The following is an 8,169-nucleotide window of genomic DNA, read 5'->3' as shown; positions in this document are numbered from 1 at the left end:
ATGAACACTCTTCTGGGGCTGGGAAAATCGTGGCCCAGAAAATGTATGGGGAGTTGCTCAGTTGCATTCAGGACCTTGGACCTATTGAAATGTTAACCTCAAAATATTTGCATTGTTGCTTGAAGCAAAAGGCCATCCAGTTTGGAGATGGACAGGCAGAAGGTAGGTGACCGTGTAAGTTATTTCCGACGATGTAATTAGATCTTGGCTGTTTCGTCTGGCACCCATAAGGGTCCCACTCTGAGCTGTGTGGCGCATCCATTACTTCTGCCTCCGGTCTATCAGTAATAAGGAGATCCTTGCTGCCTCAAGCTTTCCTGGTGGGAGCCAAAACAGATGAATTGAAGCCTGGGGGCAGTTCCATCCCACAGGGGCATACCCTCAGTGTGAGGGTGGGGGGAGGGTGCCTGGCAGGTTCTCCCCTGGGGTACTCCTGGGGTACCATGAGATGCTGGCCCACATTCCGGGGTAGCTAGGACAACACCATTTCCGTGTGACCCAGAGCCTGAGCCTCACCCACACTCTCAGCATGACGCATGTACACCAAAGGGAAACTGCCAGGATGCTAAGGTGATGAGAATATTCCATAAAAACAGAGAGGCCCCGGGCATCCGCCCACACGGCCCTGCTCTGTGCAGCCGCGCGGGCCAGGCACCTGGGGTGGAACCATGCATCTCGTTCTCCTAAAAGAAGTGTGAATCAGACAGAGAAGAGCAAGGTCTACTTTGTCCTGCTCCTAACTCCCCTTGCCATCTCCCCTTTGGGAGGGGGAGGTCTTCTTCTCCTTAAAGACTAAACACCTGCTCTACTACACAGATGGCAGGGCTCCAGCCCACCCCCCATCCCCCACCCCAAAGCCTGTGACCTTGGTTGGACGACCCTTGTCACTGTATCCCCTTCCACGCAGAGGTAACATCAGGCCCTAACATTCTGGGGGTCTCTGCTACTTTCTTTTCCTTTTTTTTGTGACTAAGGGGAGAGAGTCCATTAGGTACCCCCTATGCTCAAAGACACATAATTTAATTTCTCCTTTTCAGCTGAAGCTGGTTATTTCTGCCTCTTCTCTTTCCAAAACTAACCCCAGATGACTTTGGCTGCGCAGTCCCTGGGTGAGAGCTGCTTCTCACTATCCCTCGAGTCGTTTCCTCCCCATATGAACCCAACAACTGGGGGGAGCATATGGAAGAACGTCTCAGTTCCACAGAAAATGACCTGCGCGTCTTGGCTTAGGGAAGCCACATTTTGATTCCGTAGATCACACCTCACACTTGAGAGGCGCCAGGATTTTTTTTTTCAAAGACCTAATGAATGTAATTGCCTCCAGAGGAGCCCAGCTCAACCTTGCAAACCATGCAGGGCGAGGCGAAGCATCTGTGAACACGAACGGCGGGTAGGATGTGGAAGAAGGAGAAATGAACGAGTGGCGACTCTAATCCTGGCCAGCGGTGAGTTATGGGTGATGAGCTAGCATGACTCGCTCTCCCTTCGTCTGCCCAGCTTGTGGTAATGCTCTGTTGGCTAAATCCTTACCAGTCCCAAGCATGTCCAGCTGCCTGTCTTCCAGAGGCATTCCAGTCTGAATCACCTACAAGGTAGAGAATGTACCAAAAAAAAAAAAAAAAACAAACCCATTCCAAATGGCTCTCGTTCCCTCCCTCTGGGTCCTTGAGGCTCAGCCAAGGTCCCCTTCACATAGCCATCGCCATCACACTTACCGCCTTCTGAAGTGGCCAACACTTGGGGCTCCTCCACGTAGATGCTGGTGGTGACGGAAGTTCTAGGAGATCAACCCTGGATGGCGATTTGATGTATTGTGTCGGAGGCCTCCGTGGGGTGTGCCCTCTGGCCCAGCACTCCCACAGCCAGCGGTTCGACTGAAGGAATATCGTCCGTACGGAGCTTTCAGTTGTGAGAAATGGGGCCTCTGGCCTGGGGTAAATGATGGTACATTTATATAAAAGGATTTTCTGAAGCCATTCAAAATTATGCAGAAGAATATGCAGTGACGGGAAGAATGTTCAGGTCCTGTGGGTCGGAGAGACTGGAGAACCACTGGCAGAAAGACAAAGTTCATTCCGGGCCATGTTGAGCTTGGTCAACCACCAACTGGTCATCATCGGCGGATGGGATGATTAACGCCTTAGATTTACTATTCCTTTTTGTCTTGTTTTACAAGTTTTCCGCACAAACAGTAATTGTTGTGGTCCCTTTTTTAACAGGAAAAAGCTAATTACACTTCTGAGGAAAAAAATGGAAAAGGACAAAATCTCACCTGTATGGAACCAACGCCCAGCTTCCATTTTGTCATGAGTCAGAGGATTGCACGTCACGAGGTTTCGGAGGCCTCCTAAACTCCATCTCCACTGGTGACCCTGGGCTTTCTCCTTGCTTTTTTTTCTGACCCATGTGGGGGTTCCAGGCAACTAGAGGAAGTAGCAGACGTTCTCTGATGAGTCAATTATGGGACGTATTTGGCCTGACGGGGCACTGCGCCCATCAGAGGCCGATGCAGGGAAGGTGGCTAATTACATGTTTATTCAGTGAATGAAAGAGAATGCGATCTTGCTATCTTAAGGGCTTTTATTTGTTCTGTTGTTAAAAAAGAAAAAAAAAGTGGAAGAGAAAAAAAAACCCGTTTAATTCTGTTCATTACAAACAGTGGTTTAAAATAGAAACTCCAAACCAATTTTGGCTAAAAGCATTTCTAGTATATTCTGAACAGCTGCTGTTGTAGACACAGCCTGAAATAAATAACTTCCAGCGTAGTTCCAAAGCCGCGTTGAATAAAGCGCGCAGCTAGGGAGGGAGAGGGCCTTATTAGCATTAATTGCAAGGAGCCTGTGAAACTCAAAAAGGCCGGGCGGTGGCTCACAGAAGACTCCAGCAACGAGCTCCTTCCTCCGGCTGTAGATGGAGCCATAACATCACTGAATGGGGCCCCAGCAGGCGCGGTGGGGGTTTCGCGCGGTCAAAGCCAGAGGTTTGGAAGTTCTTTGGCTTCAGTTTCGGAGTGTGAACAACCAGGAAACTCAGACCTTCTTATTTTCTCTGAAGCCGACCGGGCTCTTAGAAACCAAGATACTGGCTGGGCAGGTTGCGCTCTCCTCGTCCCGGCCATTTTCACGGGCTCTCACCTCCTTCTCTGACAATCTCTCTGCTCCAGGGCATCCTGGGCTGTCGTCCCAGGTCTTGTCCTGTGACAAGAAAGGCAGGAACTCATGCAGAAGGTCAGCCCTCCCTCTCAGGGGAGTCCGGCCAGACCCACCTGGTGTCCTGGCCCCAGTGAAGCTCGGGAGGGGTGGCCTCGGCGAGCTGGGGGAGGGCACCCCTTCTGTTCCCACGGAGAGGCCTACACATGGCCCTCGGAGGATCCTGAGATGATCTGGCTTTGGAAGCCTCCCAGACGGGGTGTGCCCTTCGTTCTTCTTTGTCTTGTCTCTCCCGCCCTGTCTGGCATGGCCGGGGTACAGATCACCCATTCCAGGCCCGAGGACCCTAGCGCAGGCCAAGGGAGCTGAGGCCCACCGGGCCTGCCCTGATGCTCCTCCAGGCCCAGCTCACATAGCCCCCTCTTTCCTGCAGGCTTCCATGCTTGCCTCCAACGGGAATTCCTCTCTCTCTCCTGGGGAAGGACTTCACAAGGGCACATACCCCTATTCACCCTGGGTTCTGGCCACTTGGGTGCACGTCTGTGTATAAGAATCATGTGAAGGATTTCTTGTGTTTCCTGGTACACAGGGGCCTTTCCCATTCCCTCGGGACACTCTTCCTAGGCTCCCTGTAGCAAGAGAAGGAAGGGTGTGTGTCAGGGACAATGAGCTGCCACAGCGACTTCCCGTCCGTTGGGGGATGGGGAGGTCTCTGGCAAAAATGGCAGCTTCAGGCAGGTAGCTGGGTCTAGAGGACATCCTCACTTCCCTGAGGTGAGGCGGCAGGTCCTTAGGCCCAGGGCGGGGAAGGCAGAGGGAGAGTTGAAGAAGATGGGGACACAGATGCCTCTGGGTCCTTGAGAAGCAGTTGTGCCCGCCCCCCCCCCCCAAATGGCCCTTGGGCCGTACCTGCTCCTTCCCTGTTGCCTGACCACCAGCCGCCAGCACTTGCCTGTCTCTGGCCTCGGGGTTTCCGCGGTAGCTCTGCCCTCCCACAGGCCAGGCCAGAGTGCTGGGGAACTGATTCTGCGCAGTCGTCACCTCAGGACGGACAGAGCTGGGGAATCAGTACCCCAGATCCCCTCCCCTCCCATGGAATCATTGTATGTGGTTTCCAGGGAGACTGAGCTCCGGTAGCCCGCTGGGTCGCGGGCACCCGCTCTGGCCCTGCCTCACTCCCGCCTGCCCACTGGCTTTGGGGCCCACCTCCAGAGATCCTGTGGTCTAATGAGGCCACAGTGACCAGACATGCCCTCCTCCCAGGGCCTGTCTCCTAAGCCCCACCCTCCCTCAAAACACTTCAGGGTAACAAGGGAGGAAGCGGATGGGGTGTGTGTGCTTTTAATTAGTGATTTGTCCCAGGAGGGAAATCACAAGGTGTTCTCATCTGAGTTTGCGGCTGCCTCCCCCACTGGTGTCCCTCTTCAGCGGCCTTCCTCTCTGTTCTCGCTGCTCGAGGGCAGGGCATGGGCTGTGCTCAGCCTGTAGCCTCCCATGACCAGAAGCTCCCACAAGGGAGGCTTGCTGAGCCCGATTCGGTCCCCCTGGCATGTGACAAGAAAGGCAGATGGCCTTCAGCTGCAGAGAGGGGTCCCCAGCTAACGGCCAGCACGGAGCACAGGGACCTCAGCCCCCAGAACCGAATTCTGCCAGCGACTAGGAGGAGCTTGGAGGCAGATAAGAAGCCAGGCCAGCCGACACCTTGATTTTGGCCTTGAGAGACCCTGAGCGGAGGCACCAGTGAAACCTGCCTGGAATTGTGACTAGGACTACAAGGCCAGGAATTTGGGTTGTTCTAAGCCACTTATTGTGAAGTAATTCGTTACAACAGCAACAGGAAGCTGATCAGTAGGTTGTTATGGCCAGGGAGGGCCACTCCTTATGGCAACTTTGATTAATATCATGAAATGCAATCTCTCTAGAAATGCCCTGCGGGCTTCTGTCTGTCCTACGGGGCAGAAGGGTCAGAAGTGGAGAATTCCCTATCAGGATGGCTTGCTGATGAAGAAAGTTGTAAGCTCCTTCAAGCCCTAAGCGGCCAGACGTGGCTTCATATCCAGCATGGCTTTTGGTGGCTTTAGTAGGATGCGGCGACGAGGTGGGACAGGAGGTGACCTCTGGGGAGGCCTTCACATCACAGAGCTTGAGCACTCTTTGCTGACTTTGCTCACTTCCCTGTGGCTTTCGGCAGGGACCGCCCAGGATTGTGCCAGCACTTCTGGTTGTGTGGTTGGAGAAATGTCCCATGAGCATGACTGACTGTGCCCCGTCTAGTTCATTGTTTAGTCCAGTGGGATGAAGACATACTGGGGGGTTAGTTTCAGGTTTCCTTGTGCTCCTGGGCTCCTCCTCACCCAAGCAACAGGTCCTTGGAATCTAGGACTGGAATATTGCTTTTTCTTCTCAAACTTCTCTGCTTCGACAGATTCATAAGCTAATGGTAGCTACAGCTGTGCAGTGGAGCTGTTCAATTATGTCCCGGGTTGTGGTAGGGACAGGAGGTCCCACGCTGGTCTCCGCAGAGGGTAAGTAACATCGTCCAGTCCCCAGAATGGAGGAAGTGGGAGGTGGTTTCCTGCCTTAGTCACCGAGCTCTGTGGGATCTACTTCTTGTCGTGGGTAAAAAGCCCTCCTACTTTGGCCTTGACTTTCACGTCTCTCACTGGTCACCATAGAAAGACTGTAAGCTAGAGAAGCCAACAAGTGTGCGTTTGGAAAACCACGTCCCCTGAGGGGTTCACTGGAGACTGACCCTGGGGCAGTGGGACCTGGAACCCAGTTTGGACTCTACCTTGCACTCATGCCCCCCATCCCTGCCCACAACGCCCTGGCCCTCCTCTTCCTCACAAGAGAAGACACCAGACCTCCTTAGATAGTGTCTGTGGTTCTTTTTGGCTTTAGAATCCTAGGATTAAAAAAAAAAAGTCTGGAAGAACAGACACTAGTTGTTTACAGCTGTAGTCTCTGGTGGAAGGGAGAGGATTGCAGAAGACTAATTGTCTAGCTCCAGTGTTTTTTATAGCTTTTACATATTATGCAACAAAACATTTTCATTTTTTTAGCAAGATCTTATTGTTTTCCTCTCTGAAATAAATACGTCCTATTATGGAAAACTGCAAACCTATATAACAGCCCAGAGTACGAGACATGAACTCCTGCGTACCCATCACTCAGCTTCCACAATAATCAGACTAGCCAGTCTTTTCCGTATCTCTACCTACTCCCCCACCTATTTTTATTTTAAAGCAAATCCAAGACACGACCTCATTTGGTTCAGCAAAGCATTTCACATTTCTAATTAGAAATAAAAAGAATTACTTGACTCATCCTGAAACCAAATACCCCCATACACTCCTATCGAGCAGAATAGGCTGGAAATGATATGTAACTCAGTCTTCGAGGGATTTGGACGAAACGTTTACCCTTCATGATTCTTGAGGATGTTTAATACAAAGGAAAGAATCTCTAACAGTGGAATTTTACATATCTGCAAGAGAGGCTGTATTTTGAGGCAAGGAATGGGAGGATATTGTCAGCTACCCTACTGTCGATTGTCAGTCCTGTGGGGTAAATAGTTGTGTATTATCTTCCCCAGCCTTTTTTTTTTTTTTTTTTTGTACCTTATACATCAAATCCCTCAGTAAGTACTGAAAAAATTATTTTAAAGGTCTCTCAGGAGTTCAGCAGCCTCTTTCCTCTCATCAGCAAATGGGAAGTTTGGAATTCCTGTGACTATCCCATGCTATCATCCTCATCAAATTGTGCTTCATGAAATGTCCACTTGGACGCACAGCCCCACCTGTTATCCGCTGGGATCCCTCTTTGACTCCATTTCAGGGGTGAACTGTTCTCCTGCTTTGTTCATTTGGATTAGAGACCCCATGACGTTCGACCTGGCTCACATTTTTCCTTTTCTTTTTCAAAACAATAAAACTGTTTTGGAGGGATTCTGGACTACATTAGATGATCATTTTCAATTTTCATGCAAGACATATGGAAAGACTCACCTCCACTTACAGCTTATTCCCTGAGACTGTCTGACCCACAGCCGACACTCCAAAATGAAAAAGCCCTTCCAGGCAGTCACGTTTCCCACCCCTGTCCTGCACTGACCTCAGCTCCAGTCAAAACTCACGGAAAGGAGGGACTTTGATGATCCAGGCCATTGAGATTTTCAGTCCAGGGGTGTCCCCCTCCTCACTGACACCGGGGCTCCCCAGACTCTGTGAAGTGAGGTTGGGGAGGGGTTAGCACAGGTGTTTCTGTTCTTTGTTTTCTTTGGGAGAGGGAGAAAGACCAGAGGGAATAGTTCTGTTTGGCCGTGGTGCTTCCTTTTTGTCTACTCGAGTTAATGGAGAAAAGCCATAAAATGCTGTCTACCGGGCTCTTCCGTTTTCCTCGCAGATACGTATGTAAATTACCCCAACACAGGGAATTTCAATGGCTGAGTCAACGTTTGACCTTCAGTAAGTTTCCAGGATTGAGGTGTTTGGGTCTATTTTGCATCATTCGAAAAGGCAGGCTGGCACATGACAAGTTAAGGGGCGACAGAAGTAAAGACAGACAAGATCATCTGCTGAGGATGGGAGTCATGGGGTGGGAGCTGGAAAACTCGGTGTCTGTGCACCAGGCTTACGAGCCTCTTGATCTGAGGATGAGTGTTAACAGCCAAAGCAACCTGCGGTAGGGGGTTTTAAAGGACAGGTTCTCTAGGAGGAAGGAGAGACTGGATCTGTGGCAGTAGGTCTGGCTCTCTGGCAAGGTAGGGTGAGAGGTCTACAGAGTGTGCTCAGAGGAGGAAGCGGAGGCACATAAGGCTGCCCTGGTGGGTGTGAGGGGGGCTGGGAGACAATGGGGAGAAGACATTTTGTTATGGATATTCTGGAATTTCTCTGGCCCTTCCCCCAGAGGCCCTGATGAAGCATGTGCTTTCTTCTCAATCGCTCTTGGTTGTTGCATGGGACACTGAAGAGTTGTGATGTTGATGGAGTAGGGGCCCTGAGCCCATGCAAATAGATTT

At 51.1% G+C, this 8,169-nt stretch overlaps 1 long non-coding RNA gene across 1 annotated transcript in view; it reads right to left on the bottom strand.

The window, feature by feature from the left end:
* Positions 1-3,454: 3,454 nt before the first annotated feature.
* LOC116865875 overlaps positions 3,455-8,169 on the bottom strand; it is a 33,653-nt gene continuing 28,938 nt past the window's right edge. The window contains exon 4 of the long non-coding RNA XR_004382276.1: positions 3,455-3,778. This is a non-coding gene — a long non-coding RNA (uncharacterized LOC116865875). The remainder of the gene's footprint in view (positions 3,779-8,169) is intronic.

This window comes from Lontra canadensis, unplaced genomic scaffold, assembly GCF_010015895.1.
Source record: "Lontra canadensis isolate GAN:19392208 unplaced genomic scaffold, GSC_riverotter_1.0 scaffold8, whole genome shotgun sequence".
Lineage (NCBI taxonomy): Eukaryota > Metazoa > Chordata > Mammalia > Carnivora > Mustelidae > Lontra > Lontra canadensis.
Note: the sequence above shows the minus strand (reverse complement) of the source record. Positions and strands in the feature narration are given on the sequence as shown.